Raw genomic sequence first — 18,272 nt, 5'->3', positions numbered from 1 at the left:
TTATACTGTGTCCATCTGGGTTAGGAATTTCTTATTTGAGGCCTGGCTATGTCACAATTGCGTCATCTCCCTTGAAGGGAGGAGGGAAAAAAAAGAGAAGTCTGGTTGGGTGTCAGAAACCCATATAATTAAAAGGCAAGAGTTCAGTGTTCAATGACACAATGGTGAAATGCCCTGTTTTTCTACAGCCTCGGGCTATTGAACCACAAATAAATCCCATTTTAATGAAAGAAATCTTATTTTGTCTACAAAAATCTGAAAGTCCAGGAACATAATGAGTGTACAGAGAAAGCTCACATCATCCTGGCTGTGCAGGGGTTTGCCTGCACACCCTCATATAATTATATACAGACTGCATATGCACCTTTATCACAGGCAGCTGGAGAGAAACGAGCAACAGTTCCACAGTCAAAGGGAGTCAAGAACCACAGGCTGTACATTTTTATGTGATTGTTACTCTGAACAACCTCCTTTAATTTTCCATTCTTTCATTTTAACAAAAGCTTGAACACTTCTCCATTGATTTGCCTATTCCACAGAGAGACAGACAGAGGGAGGGGAGGGAGTAAGTGAGGGGTGGGGGTTGATTTCCAATATTATGTAAAACATTTGGTTTCATGAAGCAAGCTGGAGAAGGGGATGAAAAAAAAACCCTTTAGGAAAATAGTTTTCCATTGAAATCAGTGTATAAAGTAGGTCCCATTGGGAATATGTTTTCTCAAAGCTAAATTTTTAAACTCTTTCTACACTTCCCATGCCACTTGTCAGCAGAGAAATGAAAGGGAAAAAAATAACCCTTGGGGTTTCACAGCTTTGCACATTGAAGAAATGAGGGATCACTCAATGGTTATCAGAATTCAGCATTTCTTGTAGAGGAAGAATCTGGCATCCCTCAGACTGTTTCACACTTGTGGACATAATGACTGGAAAGATTAATATATGGTGGCATTAATTCTGCAGTTTTGTGTTGGGTTTTTTTTCTACATTGCTACTAGAAGTCAGTAAAGGAAACCCTGCTACATACCATGTGTGTGTGATTTTGCACATATCAAAGTTGCACAGTTAATGACCTGAAGTGTCACAGAAGCCACCCCAATTGGGCCAAAGTGGAGGATTCTGAGACAATGGTAGCAATATGAAGCCATTAACTCAGACTACTAGATTGGCACAGGCCAGCCGCTCCAAAAGTCCTGGATTTGGGCCTGAACCACACTAAAATAAGGAAACAGCTCCAGGGAAGATGGGAAACAATGCCTGCAATGCTGCTTGAGCATCACACATCTCCTCAGAAGGAGAAGTTTACAGTTCTCATTGTTAAACTTGACAGTCATCTTCTTCAAAGCCAAAAATTTAATACAATGCTAATAGACTCTAAGTAGAAGGCTCCTCCCTGGCATAAAAATACCCCCCAAAAATATACTTTCACCTTTGCAAACATGTCAACTGCTGTGCAAGGACAGTTGCACAAAACCAGGCAGTTCCATGCAGAAATAACCCTCCCTCCTAGTAAAAAATCCCTGAGACACCAAGGAGAGAGCAGGTGAGCACCCACCACATCTATAAGAAGATTTTTCGTTATATGAACCCATGAAGAATCCTTTTGAACCAGTTTTTTTTTGTTTTGACAAAATCTTCCAGCACTCAGGCCAACCACAAGTTTTGCACAACTTCTTCTCAAAGCTACAAATTTGGCAAAGGCTTTCTCACAACATGACCCAGATTTGTGGACAGGCTTGCACAATGCATTTTGTGAATTCTTCTCCCAAACATGTTTGTACTTGGATTGAAGTGCATGGATGGAAAACCAAAATGAGCAGATAAGATCTGTCATTAGCAGATATTCTAAGAAATTTCTATTATTCTATTAAATATTGTGGTGAAGCCAATGCTTCTTTCTCTATTTTCCCTCAGGTAACTCCTTTTCCCTTTCTTTTTTTTTTTTTTTTAATTTCAGAAGTGTTTGCTTCTCTATATTTGTGTGTAAGAATAAAAAATTCAAATTTTAAGATTAAAATAAAAGAAAAAAAATACTTCTGGGATACAATTGTGTAAATTTTTCTATATGAAAAAAAATGGAAGAACCTTAAGCAACAACTACCAATTACCAGACATTATATTGGCATCCAGTTTCTGAGGGATTTTGAGGACTTTTCCTATTTCTGGACAATTCTGAAGAATGCTGCAAGAGATGTGACAAACAAATAGTGTTATTGGCATATCATGACATAAAAGTAAATTTGCCAATAGTGAAAGAAAAAAATGACTGTATTATTGGCTGGTCTCAATTTTTGCCCCGAAAATGTGGCAGCCATTCAGCTCAAGCATGGGGAAAAAATTCCATCCCTTTACCTGTGGCAGCTGCCTTTGAGCAGATGACCAATAAGGCAAATTTCATGTGTTCTCATTTCATAGGATGTTTCAGAGATGGTGATGGTGAAAAAAAGAATCAAGTTTATATCGGGAGCAGTGCCTGCGCCCTTGATTTACCAGTAAGTAAAAGCTGATATTAAAGTGCCACCAGTGACTGGCAATGCTTCTGTGTCTGCCTTTATTGATGCTTTATATATAAATGGGTAGGTCAGCCTGGACCTACATTTTATGTCCCTAGTCATTTATATTCCCTGGGACTTCCTCCTGTGCAGCCAGGGCCAAACCTGGGGGCAAAATTCTTCCTTGAGATTCTTGCATGCAAAAATGCTTCCTTGAGATTCTTGCATGCAATTCCCTGAGAGGCTAAGACAGACTTGTGTCCCTGAAAAACTTGGGCTTATAATACTCATCATTGAATTCTGTAAAGCTCCACTTGGAGTGGAATAACACAAGCAGACCACATTTCAGCTGGAAACAGTGTGAAAATAGCAATTCCTTTTACGTGGGATGCCCGCCTAGAGTGACACTCGCTGGTGAGGAAAGCTATGGGCCGTACTGTAGGGAGATTCTGCTCTCCAAAACCAAAGTTAGTTCAGAAACTTTTCCTGTTTTCCCTCCAAAATGTGTGCAAAAAGAATTGGAGGTTTCCTGCCTGCTCTGAGCCGGGAGGAATGGAGAGCAGGTATTTATTCACATGTTACTCAGCTGCCCGTTCGCGAATAGGGGGGCCATGTTTTCATAGACCATGTTTCATAGGCAGCATGTGTTCAATAAAAACCTTTGTACACTTGCCAGAAATCAGGCTGCCAGAGTGATTTTCATGGATTGTGTCAGCAAATGTTATTAGCAAATTGTGTAGTTAACCTGGTGTAAGACTTTTATTACTGCTGGGTATACTTACATATCAAAAAGCTTCTGATCCCCGCCCACTCTAAGCCTTCAGCAAAGAGAATCTGTAGTTTTTTTTAAGAGACCGTGTTTACAGCTAACTGGTATTGTTCCTAATCCTGTAAAGTCTATGTGGGAGAGAACCCCATCAGTTTCAGTCTTAATTAGTTTTGGCAATTAGTTCTCCTGGAAAGGACCATGAACAAGGTCCAGGAGGCTTCTCAGTGCATTATTCCTCTTCAGAAATGAGCCTTCCCCTGGCTGTGTGAACTTTTGCAGGCATGAAAACAAAAAATAAGCAGCGTAAGTCACTACAGATATTGCCAGCCTGAGTGAACAAGAAGTTGTGCTGCGGGAAGGCCTGGTGAGAAAGCAGTTAGGGTACAAAGGAGTAATCTGTGGCTATTTTATCTATAGGGAATTAGAACAAAAAAGCCGTGCGCTACATCAAAGGCTCCATGACTGGAGACTAAGTCTTTTCTTATTTAGCATTATGTTAGTAATTACTGATTTAGAGAAAAAGAGAAGGAAAATGTATAGGACTTTCTCTCAGTCATTACATCATCATCAGTACTCCAGATTCTGTTAGATTATCAGATTTTATAGGACTCGATTAATTAAAGAAAAGGTTTGTTCTTCTGCTGCATTGTAAATTATTTAAATTCCAAAGCAGCTTAACTTTCCTGGTTTTCTATTAGGCAGTCGTCTTGGCCAGGGAAGACAAGAGAACAGATGACTTTTCCTGAATTAGAAATGTAGGTACTGAACTCAGGACCTGAGCTTGTAGCACATCCTTAGCAGAAGCTGCTTGGCTTTGCTCTGGCTTCTCTCCACGGCTGTTAAAAAATGCTGGACATGAGGCTTCTTCCCTTTCCCTCTTTAATTGTCCCCATCAAATGCTGTGTGAAGAGGCATCTCCTTACAAAATAACAATCACAACACCTTTCTGCATACAGCTGAAACCTCTCAGAAATAAAAAAAGTAGTGAGGTCTGCTGTGTGTTTGGAACAACAAGTGCATGATGTGGGATTTGATAAAAGAAGCTGAAATTATTATTTCCTTTTGTCTTAATGCTGACCTCAGTATTTAACTGGATGATGTTGTGCACCTGGAATGTTCTGTTCTGAAGTGCTGGAGACACTTTGTTCCAGTCTGTCCAGTACAAATATGTTGACAAATCCACCTGTGCTTTTTTGTGTTTGTTTTAACCAGCCTGCAGAAAATACTGGGGAAATGGAGCAACATCAATTTGTTCAGCTATTTTGTCTCTTGAGCTTGATTGTTTTATTTCTCTGTGTCCTGGTGTCAGGGGCCTTTAGTGTAGGTCACTGAGATGACAAAGAAGAATTTCTTACAATGTCTCACCTGTTGGCCAGCGTGATGGGGTATATAAACTGCTCTCATTGTAAAAAGCATGATGCTGATAGGTTTGTACGGTTTATTTTCGGTAATATTGTGAAGCTGTGTTATTGGGATCTTGGCAAAACCCCTTGAAACTAAATTGAACTGCAGTGGATCTTGGTCTTGGTGTGTGGAGGCTATGGGGTCCAGTGCATCTGACACTAGGATTTCTTTGTAATTTCTTATCATTTAAAAAAAAAATTCTTAAAGGTAGCAGATTTATTAGCACTTAGTTGCACGAGGGAATCATATTTATGTCACTTACAAAACATGCCATGACACAGAAATCTCTCTTGTTTCAGGTGTTACATGTCATACAGTTGCTTTGGCCATGAAACAGGTCCAAAAGGAATAATTGCACAGTCTGGCCATGGGAGATATGGTAACCCCCTAAAGGTGGAAGGAAAACTCACACTTGTGTCATGTGCATGGAGACAGAGTCCCTGACACGGTGCAGGTCAGACTGGGGGTTGTGTCAAGGTGATTACTTTGGTGGTTGTGTTTCAAAATAGATGATAGGAAAAATTTACCCCTCACAGGTCAAGTCATGAGCAAAGAGCTGGAGGTAAGATACAAAGAGAAGGTGGGGAAAAAATATTTAGAAATTATTTCCAGCTCTTTGCTCCATAATGATGCCCCAGGGTGTCTCACATGCTTTACTGTTGGAAAACACTTGGATTTTCTATCAGGCTTGAATAGGAAATGGTTAATGCCATCAGCACCAAGAATTGCAGTGTGTGTGGAATAAAAGCCAGGCACTCTGCCGATCAGCCACCAAGTACATGTTCTGTGTTAGACATTTAATCATATTACTGCTCCCAAAGCCATCACAGCCAATTTAATCAAATTGTATCATGGACGTGGTGTTATTGTTTTTAATGCCTATTAGGAAAATAAAAGTTAGCACTTATTAAATGAGGATCCTCTTGCATGTTGATTGCTTTGCTAATTTCTTGCTGATAAACCCTTGTTTTATCTTCAGAGAGAATGGTGGATTTTTATCAAGTTTCTCAGTGAAGGCTGGTGTGCTGCAGGGTCTCAGACATCAGCCGCACATAGGAAATGAAAAATAAAAATAGAACCTTGTCCTTCTCTTGGCTTGTACCAATACCAAGTCAGAACAAGTACAATAAAGTCAATGGAGTTATTTCAGTGTAAAATGAATGGATGTCAGTGTGACTGAGAGAGGAAGAGGGATGTCCATCCATTTTTTTCTGGCAATAACTATATTATCACTCTCTTGCAAGAAGGTTCACAGAACATAGCAGTGAGACAGGCAAACAAACAAAATGTGATAGAGTTGAATTTTGAAGGTGGTGCATTTATCTGCTAAAAATCACCCAGTGGCTTTCAGCAGAGAAAATGGGCTTTGACAAGATGGTGATATTGGAAGGTGGTGGGTGGAGGGTGGGGATATTAGGTAGTGATCTGATCTGATAAAAAAAGTGTTGCATTTGGTTTGAGGCAGAGGTGACTAGAAACAATTCTTGCTATTCCTCCATGATGATGTGTAATGGATCTCTGAAGGGTTATTAAAATATGAATTGAATTAATAAAGTTTATTTGTTGGGCATCCCAAGGTCCTCCTATATGACCCTACTTTTTAAGCCATGTTTAATGAAAACAGAAAGATGATCCAAATAGTAATGATCACAGAAGATCACCGTCAGAATTAGAGGATCACAGAGAGATGAAGTACTTCCCTTTTCAGCATCAATTGGTGAAATGAATGAGGCAGATCCTGTGGGTTTTTTGAAGCATCAGTTGAGAGACCACTGCTGAGACAGGGAAGTTGTTTTGATGAGCCATTGCTTTGTTCCATTAAGGCAGAGCCTTTGGCAACAGCATGAACAAGATGCACCACACTTTGAGGAGCTGCCATTACAGGAGTACCAATTGCAGTGATACTTGAAGAAATTGTATTTTTCTTCCTTTCTTCCTGAATCTAATTTAAGTTGAAAGTAGTTTTCTGGAATGGTAACAGAGCAACAGTAACCACCGGTTCTATTCAGCTTACACCCAAATAAAATGGTTCATTTCAGCTAAGTACAATATCATGCAATGCTGGTTAGTTTAAATGCTTTGTTTAGAAGGTTGTTTTTTGCTCAAAAAAATTATGCAGATACTGCTGAATGAGCAGTTAGGAAACACATGTTTCCGAACTGCAGTTACAAGTATTGTAAAATATGATTGATACCATATGCTTTCATTCTTTTCTTTTCTGCTTTTTAAAATGCAAATTAAATTTTGGAGAAAGGGTTTATGCTATTTTTATATTTCAAAATTAATAATAATAATAATTTTAAAATGGCCTGAGACATGTGGTATGAGAGGTTATTGCTCTGTTCTGCCACTAAAGAGTCCCAGCTTTGATTCTGGGTGGAACATTTGACTCCCTGGGGCTGGAGGCTGCTGTATCAGCCAGCTGGTGGCCAAGTGCTTGAGCCAACTCCACCAATTAGTTGAGTCCTCCCATCCGGTGGCTGGACTCGTTCAGGGTATGTCTTGCAAATTTTTTGCAGCTGAGATGGGAATCAGGACTCTCCCAATATATGTGGCAGTTCTGCAAAGCTTACCAAAGGACCTGTGGAAAACAAGGTTTGGTTGGAAAACAGCCTGCAAATGCACCATGGAGGCACAAAAGAGTCATGTGGTCAAACCCCTTAATACCGTCAAGTAAGGGAGATGTTACTTTTGGAAGGAGTCAAAAAAATCAATGGAGTTTCAAAGATGTTGTAAACAGAGATCAGCAGACATGTGAAAGCTTTATTTTATGAGAAGACTGGTAGAATTAGTGAGAACATTCAATGCAGAGCCAAATATGGTGAAATTTTTTAATGCTTTGCTATACAGACTGCTTGGGTATGTCCTCAGAAGGGGTTGTAAGAAATCCTTGCATGGGCTCCATGAGCTCCAAACCTCATTTAAGAGCTATGCTGACACTGAAGTAAACACAAAGAAGATGTAGGACTCACAGCTCAGGGGTAAAAAAAGGCTACAGCTGCATTTCAGTGATAGTCCAGCATTAAGACCCCCAGCACCACGTGAAAAGCTGTGTGACTATATAATATTAAATACTCCTCTTACTAAATTTTTTCCTTACTGACTTAAGTTTGTTAAAAAAGGTGTCACAGCTTAACTCTGTCCTGCCAGGCATTCTGCCAGCACAGATACTGTCTGTTCATGCCACTCTTACCTTTAAGCCAGATCAGATATTGTCTGTCTAGACACATCCAGTGTAAATCTGGCATAAACTCCACGTTGTGCAGCCTGGTTTGTTCAACAGAGATGGAGCTGTGTGTATCTGCCCAATCTGAATTAAGCTGTTACTGCTGAACTATCACTTAGCTCAGAAACATGCTGCTAATGACAGCAGGATGATGGTCAGCACTTGAAATGCACAGAAACTTGGCCTCCCCTTCCCTCTGTCAAAATCTAATATTAATAGGGGAAACTCTCTTAAAAAGCCAATGGTATAAGTACAAATGCAAATCTTATCTTTGTCTTGTTATTTTAATATTTCATTTCCTTCTTTCCATATGAATTCAGCGACTCTATTATTGCCAACTGTCAGAGATATGTGGGAAAGAGGAGGTGGTGGGAATAAAATAGTTTTATTTATTGGAACAGTGGGAACCATGGAAATGGACCCTTTTCTGCAGTTTCCCTGGAGTACCACTGTGTCCTGCTGCATTACATTTTGTACATTGATGTCAGCAAGGCACTCAAAAAAAGGGGAAATACAAATGTAAAATTTTAAGAGTGAAGACTTCAAAAGCTTTTCGTGTGTGTTGTATTTCACCTGTAACTCCCTGTCGTTATTACCACTATTTTCTACTTCAAAGGAAATGGCGTGGCGTAAATAAACACAATCCTTTTGATACGTGTCTCTGGCCTAGATCCTTTTGCAGCTGAGAACTGAAGTGAATTAATTTATGACAAATGTTACTTATACCCTGTTTCATGGTGGTACCTTTGTAGCTGGGCTGCACTCACTGGGAGTCACTGTCTTTGCTCCATGTGTTCCTCGAGTGCTGTCTTGTTCTGAGAGAGCCCAATATTGCCAGAGCAATAAACCACAACCCAATTATACAATGCTGTGAAAAATATCCAGGAGAATTCCAGGGGTGCTGTGTTAACACCAGAATACCAGCAGCAGGTTTCTGGTATTAAGGAGATTTGTGTGTGGGGTCCACACACCGGGCTGCGCAAGAGGAATGTTCTCATTCTTGTGGGCAGCGAAAGGAAGAGCTGGGTCTCACTGCAAACCTTGTCTCATCCCCTCTCCACCTCATTCCTCAACCCCCTCATTTCTCTCCATGAGCTCCTCGGCTTTGTTTATGTTTTAAGTGACAAGACACAAACCAGAAATGGGAACGGGAGTGAGCAGGGCTGAGTTTGCAGGGCTGTGCTGGAAGCAGCGGGCTGTGATTCCAACACATGCATTTGGCATTTTGCAATATACCGCCTCTTCATCCTATGCTCTGCCTGGATTCCAAGGGGATGATTCATCCTGACAAGGGAGCCCATGGCTTCTTTAATGCCAAGCATTTACTCTGCAAAACGTGAGAGACAAGAGGAGAGGTCTATTTCTTTCTGTGTTTCCTGAAGCATTCCCTCCTCTTTCCCACCCCCTGCCCCATCCTGCATAGTTGAGACAGAGACTTTCCTATGAGAAACTTTGTGTTTATGACATAATTCCATGGTTTTCAACCCAACTTCTTCTGCAATTTTCCCCCCTCCCTCTCTTCTCACAATTCAAAAGCTGTATGAGATTGCCAGTACAATTAAAGCCTCGGGAAGAGGAAAAAACTGGCTATAAGGCCTTGATAACCCTTTCAGGGTCATTTGCCAATAGGGAATGAGGGTCAGCCACAAATTCCAATTTTAGTGTCGGTGACAAGCGGTAATAATCAAAGGAACACAGGAAAACAGATACGTGATCTGAAATCATCTATAACCAGAAGTGTTTATCTAGAAATGCTACTCTCTGGCAAGATGTCTATCTTCTCTTTTTTGCATGTATTTCTCTTTTGGAGAATAGTCCTTATCTAACATCTAACTCCTTTTACAGTCCTAGTTTGGAAAGGTCTCACTGGTCACACGTACCTTTGCCTAGAAAGGAAGGCGGCTGATTACATATTTTTCTTAACTGGCGAGCGACTTGCAGAGAACAATGCAAGATATAATTATAGAGTTGCTTTCAAAGATGAAGATAAATGAAGCTGTTGCAGCCATGGGGGTAAATGTTGAAAGGTTCATTGCCCACTGAGTGCAGAAAGAAACCATTTTGTGGCCAAAGGAAAGCCCAACAGAGCTCTCCTAGGGATGGGCCTTACGTGTATTTGCTCCAAAGCAGGGCTGGGGTTTGGAAGGGCTGCCTGAAGAACACCTCTAGTTTTGGTCAAACCCAACTTTAAGCATGAAGAAGAGGATCTGAAGTCAGATTCTGAGAGATTTGGGAGCTGTAGCCCGATTGTTTCTGTTTAGTTTTGTTATTGTGTTTTGTCTCTCATTTTTGATGAAGTTTTACTTTTTGAAGCAATGAAGATTCTTCCTAGAAATCTTTTGCATTCAAGAAATCAGGCCAGAAGTGCAAACTGATTCAAGCTCCCTATAGGTGACATGATTTTCTCTGCTGATGATACACCAACACATAAAATTTCTGGATCTATTTTCTGGCCAGAAGTAGCACCAGACTGAGACAGCAGCTGGGGAAAAAGCTCTGAGGCTTGGCTCATAGAAAAACATGGTGACTGTTAACTTTTAGTGAAAGCTTCTGTGGATTTACCCTAAGTGGGGTTGATACTGAGTTTTGGGGCTCTACAGTATTTCAGTTCTAGAGTTATTTTAAAACCTGGGCTTTCCATTCTGGTCTACCTATAACCTAGGTACTTGACAAAGGGCTGAAAATGTGAAAACAGAGATTCTAATGAACTGTAGGTCTTTCTTTTGATTAATTTGTGCTGAAAATATAGTGAAATTTATTGTATTTTCTTCCCCTGACTGTATGGAATTTCCCCTTACTGTCTGTGGCCATCATTAGGAAGTGCACATCCATGCAATAATTTACAACCAGCAACAAAACAAAAATAGGCAGAGGAAAAAAAACACGTCTTAATATTTTCCAGAAGATTTGGTCTTTTCCTCTAACCCATATCCACTGTGTTTAACTTAGAACAGCTCTTAATTTAAGGTGAGCCAATTTTCTTACCTTTCCATCATTAAAAGAGTAATGATAAATACTGATATGTGAGGTGCACTGATATATTGAATAAAGCTCCAGTACTGTTCACTGAGTGGAATCCTGGAGATAAATGCAGGAAGGACACAATTTGTTTTTTAAAGTCTTGTTTACTTCTGGTCAGGATGAATGAGAAGAAATCAGGATAAACACACCCAGCTCATCATTGACTTGGAGATGCATAGCAGCATGGCTTACAGGTTGGGCTGTGGAAAATAAACAGTTGGAGAACCATGAAATTCTGGACCTGAGCAATCCACTCGGCTTCAGTCAGCTGTGTCTGTCTGCAGGTGGAGAGCAGTGTCATTATAACACTTTGACTCTTAATATATTCTGTATTTCTGGTGAGGGGTAGGCTCACCCCTTCCCTACAGGTAAACCAGAAGAGCAGAGGAACAGCCAGATAACCAAAAGTCAGAGTGCTGGGCCATGTGAATTGCTCTTGATAAGGCTGAAACCCCAAGCTGAATCACAGCCCTGACACAGCAGCATGAGAAGGGGATGTGCACATAAAAGTTTTACTCATAGGAGAGAGAAACCATGGTCAGCGCAGAATCAAACAATTTCCTTGTGCACAGCTATGGGCAAAATATTCAGGCACATGAAGGAAAACACACAGATATTTGGACAACAGAGAAAAACCCCCACAAACAGTGGGTCTATCAAAGCCCTTGCCATAGGGCATTTGGGCCATTCTGGTGGTTATGATGTCTGACTTGTGAAAACACCACAGGACTTTCCAAAGTTGTTAAGAACTTAGTGAAACCCAGATGGCAAGATGGGGGATTTTTTCTGTCTCTTTGTCAGCTCTCTACAGGGGGTGTGAAAAGTTATCTGACCCTTAGCTTTACTTCACATAATCCCACCATAACTCATTTCTGTGTGGGTCTGACATAGGATGACATGCTATGCTCAAAGCCAGCCTGGAGAAGCATGCCTGAGCTTGGAAGACTATCAAAGTATATCCAGACTTCCAGGGTCTGAGGACAGGTCTGCAGTTCTCACAGATGGCAATGTTTATCACCCTGCCTTTGGCACCTGGAAAAGCAGCACAGCAGGTACTGCTGGGGTTTGTTCATAAACTGGTCACTTTACCATGTATTTTAAACAGCAACCATATTTTTAGTGTATCTAAGGTCCATTAATGGCAGCATGCTTTATGAAACCACTTCCATCACGACATAACATTTGTGTTTTCTGTTTCATGGAAAGCAATATATTTGTGGTTTTTCACAGTCTTTTGGCCAGGGTCTCAGCTGGTAACGATTGGCATCATTTCATGGACTTCAGCTTTGATGACTTACAGAGAATCTGGCCTCTGGTATGTGGATGAAACTGTAGTGATAAATGCCTAATCCCATTTCTTGGGAGTTAACAAGTTTATTTATGCCCAGAACAAGAGAGACAACAGCCAGCAGAGAGCAAATTTCTTTACTGTCAATATTTCTCAGGGTTCTCCCGTACTGCTGGACACAGAGGCATCCTCCCCATGATTGAAGTCAGCTGGATGAGAGCCATTCTAGTCAGAAAAGCAAACACAGATCTAAAGTGAACAAGTGAAAAGCCCAGGGCATTAGCTCAAGCACAGAACCACATGTGAGCCATTTTGAAAAGTCATGACAGATTCATGCTGAGGTTAATGTGCCACTCATTATAATTAAAGAATTCCTATTTATGCTTCTTACTTTGATGCTGACTTTCAGTCATTAACACTGTGGGTGAGAGAAGTTCACTGTGGTCTCAGCGCCTTCAACTGCTGAATCTCCACTGAAGGAGAAGGTGAAGAGCTGTTTGGATGAGGTGGGTGTCACTCAGTATTGCTGGGGACAGTCTGACACTGCTTTTGCAGCACATGTTAAAACAGTGCAGAAAGACAAGGCTCAGGATTAAGTCTGGTTTGGTAAGTCTGTGCAAACTTTTACTATATTTTATGGGTTTTGGAAAATGTCCAGCCAGCAAAGGACCTCCTATTTGCCTGGGTACTTTCAGTTACAAAGGCTGAAAGAAGGAAATTCAGTCATGACTCTCCTTCAGCTTCTTGTCTTTAAAGTAAAAAAAAAAAAATTAAAAAAATCTGTGTCTGCTACACTGTGAAAGACAGCCTGAAACACTCTCCAAAGAGCAAAGTCCTGTTTTGAGTGCTGCTGAGCACCTATCTGTGATATCCATAGCCATTCAGCAACTGAAAATCTGTTTTTTGAGATGCTTGGGTTGATCTTTATCCAAGACATGAGAACCACTTTATTATCTGGGTCTTTGGTCCCTTCTGTCCATGCCTCATCTGCAACCTACTGAAGGAAGTCATGGGAGAAAAATTAATTGAAAGGCTATTTTCTACTGTATCAGTAGGAAATATCACCACAATAGAAAAACCACAGATTCAGACAATGATTGAGGTGATTCTGTGATTTTCCCACTGTGGTGATTCTCACCTCTAGTCTGTCTGAGTGCAGAGTTTGAACATTCAGACCCACATAAACCTCACGTGCTTTTTCTTCAGTGAGTGTTGTCCAGCTCAGTCTGTAAGCACAGTTCTTTTTAGCTGCCATACAGAGGGTTCCTGCCCAGGCACTGCCTGGTTTTATTTGAGGAGTTCATGTCTGTGTTGAGAGATGTCCTTGGAAATTAGCAGGATTCTCAAGATAGCCAGTATCATGTAAATCAAACGTAAAGCAAATGTTCTTGCAAGCGAGGAGATGATCCTCTGAGGAGATAGATCACCTTGCCCTGTGCTCCTCTCTGAATTGTGAGGCTACAGCAGCCATTTGTCCACCAGAAGGATGAAGATGGCAAACTGCAGACCGAAGTTTCACTATTTGACATGTTTGTCCATGCTAAGATTTATATCTCCATCATTGGGTTCCTGAACCAAGTGCAGCTGCATCCTTCTTGAAGTCTTCTTTTCCAGGGAGAGTCTGAGCATCAGGGGTGGGGACACAGGGGATACAGGCTTCAAGAGAAAACAGCTGATTAGGACATTCAGGTGACATGTCCCTCAGAGCCAAGAGGTGGCTAATGTGAATAAAAATACTGCTGCTGCATTGCAGAAGGCCTATATTCATGTACACAGCTGGGAAGCAGAGAAAGATTGAAAGTCTTACCCATGATAAAAATATTGGAAATTCAGGTTAGCTTTCAACTTCAAGGCACCTGAAGTCCTGATACTTGTGCCAGGACTAAATTATTTGGCATGCACCACTAAATGGTTTTCATGTAGGTGAGATAAGTCCACCCCAATTTTCCCCCTCTTTTGAGCATCAGGTTCATCAGGTCATTATGGAAAGAGATGTGAGCAACTGAGGCCTCATCAACTTCAGCCTGATGATCAGTGTGCACTTAAGCTTGGTTCCTTTATCCAGAGATAAACTAAAACAACACAAGATTATGGTTAAGGGCTTACACAGATGTAATTTTTCTCCAGCAAGGTGTGAAAGAGGAATTCAGCCACTGCAAACATCTATGGACTGCTCAAAATCTGAAGCCTGGCCACTAACTGGGCGACAGATTTTGCATGGTGTGGGTCCCTGAAGATGGTGACAGAGAGCCCAAACTTGTCCTACCTCAGCTTCTCCCTAAGTAGAAACTACAGAATAAACCTTATCTATTGGTGTTATTGTTTCAAAGTATTTGGACCATTAAGAATAAACTGTGTTGAACAGCTTTTGATAATTAACACTGAGCTGAACTTCGTGGATGTTGTGGATGTTTTAATGTGTCCAAGGAGGTCTGGTCAAATTCATCTTAACAAATGCTTAGACATCATGAGTTATGGGTGGGTGGTGTGATATGCTTGACCTGTTTTTATACTTTTGGCTAAGAAACTGCTTTTGCCATAGATGGAGACAGGATCCTGGTCTGGATTGAATTCTGTTTTGCTTCGGTGTGGCCATCCTTCTCCGAGTGCTGTTCCTGTCTGTCACGGAACACATGGAAATTTGGTCCCTGCTAAGTGCAGCACAGGGACAAGTGGTTCCTTTCTACTCATGCAAGGCAGTGAGCTTGTTCTTGTTGCAGCACATAAGGAAGGGCAAGCCCTTCCTTACCCATCCCTTGCTCCCACAGCTGCTTCTGTGGGTGGGAGAGGCAAACCACAGCTCCCTCTGGAAGAAAAGCTCTGGAAACTCCCTCAATTGAGACTTTGCTTTCTTTCCCTGGCAACAAATTACTTGTGTACAGCCAAATCCCACACTCACCATTATGGGGGTTTGGTTTTTCATGAGGGAAAAAGGGATTTTTCAAATGCTGCATCAGAACGACCCCTAGATGTGAGTCTGACAGTCTTGGTTATGTTTATAAAAATGGTAATGATAAAAAGGATAAGAATATTACTATCTTCATCGTCTCTTATTTTAAATCCCAAACTCACCTCAAAGAATCTGCTCTGTGATGTCACTGAGCTGCCCCAGCAGCCAGCTAGGACATTACACAACATGAGGGTTTCAGGCTTCAGCAGAGGAATTCATAAGCAAGACAACTTGTGCCACCCGGGCATAAAAAGAAGAAGAAACCCATTTTTTCCTGCAAAAATCCTTCATGCAGAATCAAAGCAAAGAGAGTGTGGGTGTGCAAATAAAATATCCTTGTGGTTTTTGGTTTTTTTTTACAGACACCAATAGCTGTTTAAGGGATCTTCAGTAGGGAAAAGCTGAAGGTCCAAGGGGTTCTGAGTTACTTTTTTTTTTTAAGAATGAATCAGTTCTTTGCACAGGCACAATCAGTCAGTGAAATACTGGATATTACACTGTTTCTTCTCTTCTTTTAGGTGCCCAGTAATAAGTACTTCAGATATAAATATAATAATTTCAATGAAAATAAAATAAGAATGAGAAAACAAATGACATTTAAAGTGTATATCTGCAGCCGTGGAATCATTAAAGAGACACAAATGTTGAAAAAAGGAAGTTTACAAACTCCATGTCTAACAGAATCTGTCTGGAAAAGAGTTTAGCTGTCCTTCTAGAAAACAAAAATTAATTTGCTTTGGCCAAATTAAAATTAATTAAAATTATGCAATGTTGCCCTTGTGTTAATTTTAACGGTGAGGTTGTTGTGATTTAAGGCTACAATTAGTTCTAGTGTTTGAAAGAGAAGCACTGTAATCGAGACAGGACATTTTAATAATCCTGGTTATAAACATTTAATACATCATCTTTAGGGACTCACAAACACATTGTAATTAACTTTTACAACTGAAATAAATCAGATTGCATTAGCATATTGCAAAGGAAAAAATCATTTGCATGATTGAAAACAGCTTCAGAAAATTATGTATAACAGGCTTCGTGTAAACATCAATGCAAGCTAGTCTCAAACTTTTACCAAGATATTTTTAGGTTATTTTTAGAACAGTTAAAAAACCAACTCACATTTCTTTTACCCCTGTTAAATCTCTCCCTGCATCAGGAATGTCACTCACTCTACCTTGTACTTTTTCATACCGGTAATAAACGTGTACATGACCAAGGTCAACGAATAGCATAAAACACAAGATTAAGGTCCTGATCCTGCAAGCACTTAAGTCATGTGAGGAACTTTGCTCGTGTAAAAGCTCTGTTGGCTGTATCAAGCCTGCTGATATGAATAAGTTATGTTCAAGTATCTCCAGGGTTATGGTATTCATCATTCCTCTCTGCTCTTCACCAAGGAAAGCATAAACAAAATACACTGGGGCAGGGGGGAACCCCCACAAAAAAAAAAAAAAACAAAAACCCAGGATTTGAGCTGCAACTTCAGCAAGGGAAAAGGAGAAATTATGAAAACAACCAAAGGCCAAGTAGGAAACTGCTTTCAGTTTATTTCATTTATTGCAGATACAAAGGAAATGACTGACCTTTTGCCCAGACATGCAGATCCACCTGCTTCCAGGGAGATTTGATACAGATTAGGGGAGTGAACATGTGAAAATTCATACTTATAGTTATCTTTCTATCCCTGAGTGTTAATCTGGACAAAATTTGTGTTCCTTTGAGCTGAGAAATTCCAGTGGTGGCATTAAAATTTTTGGGAGAGTTTTATACGGGATTTTCTGACTTAAGATCTTTATTAGATAATATGGGATCAAAGTAGCTTATTAAAAACCAAGCAAACAACAAGAACAAAAAAGAAAAAATCTCTTTTACATATATATGTCTATAAAGTAGACCTTCAGTGGATGAATCTGACTTTCCCTTCTTGAGAGTGGTCTGTAACTTGACCTAAGCCTGTGTTCATTGTTTAAGATATATTTAAGATAGTCAGGTCTGAACTTGAGAATTCATTTAAAGAACTACATTTAAAGAACAAATTAATTTAAAGAACTACTTTTGAAAGTACAGCCAGCTCTGGGGATAGTGGTGTAAAAGTGAGTGTAGATAATTCTAACTCTTGCCCATAAAGCAAAGACTAGATGCAGAGAAAGGAAGAAAGTGGCAATGTGTAACTTCAGTGGGAAATAAAGATGTGAGGCTGAAAAAAGGGGGAAGTTTGAGGTGAAGTCCTTACAGGATGAACATTATTTTCATTTGTCATTGGGAAGGGTCTGGATTTCATTTCTATTGGTTGAAGAACCTGGCTTTCTCTTAACACTTTCTCACTCCATTTAATATTTTTTTTCTCCCACTTAAATTGAGAAGTTGTAGTTTCAGAAAGAAGAAGAGGAAAGGAGATGAACAAAACTTTTCTCTTTTTTTTTGCCCCGAAGACCAGGGGGAGAAAGCTTTTCCTCCTGAGGCCACAGTGTATTGATTCAAAGGAGCAGTAAGTTAATTAACACGAGTAGTGGAGCCTCCTGCATAATTAACAAGACATTTACCTAAAATCAATAATCTAATTGCCACACCTACCGTACATGGGGGACAGTGTTTATCCTGTTGAGAAAGACTCATTTATATCTGCATGTTAACATGGTGATTCGTGGTTTGTTTAAGAGCCTAACCTGATCTGTAAAGTGATAATTTATTGAACAATCAATTAAACTTTTTAACCTTGCAAATATAAACAGGTAATGAATAGCCACAAACCTATTTCCATACGAAAGTTCACGCATCGCGGAGATTTTCATGCAGTTCAGATTATATTTCATCAGTCCACTTTGAGACCTAGAGAAGAAGAATGAGAGAGGAATAATTTTTCTTTGAGAGGCATCATTTCATCACTCTCCCTAGCTTTTGGTCCTGTGTTTATATTCCTTAATATCAAGCTGATCTTGGATTACTCTGCCAGCTTTTTTGTCCCTGGTTGTTGAAAAGAAGGATCTGGGGGACATGGGGTGTCCTCTTCTAAGGAAAGCAAACTGTGTCATCAACAGAAGGTGACAACCAGAAGATTGAGAGCTGGGCAAAGATATGACAACACAAAGCACCAATAAATTGCTTTTATTGCACCAAGGGAC

Source organism: Fringilla coelebs (assembly GCF_963513975.1).
Source record: "Fringilla coelebs genome assembly, chromosome: 12".
NCBI classification, from domain to species: Eukaryota; Metazoa; Chordata; class Aves; order Passeriformes; family Fringillidae; genus Fringilla; species Fringilla coelebs.
This window is presented reverse-complemented; position numbering follows the sequence as displayed.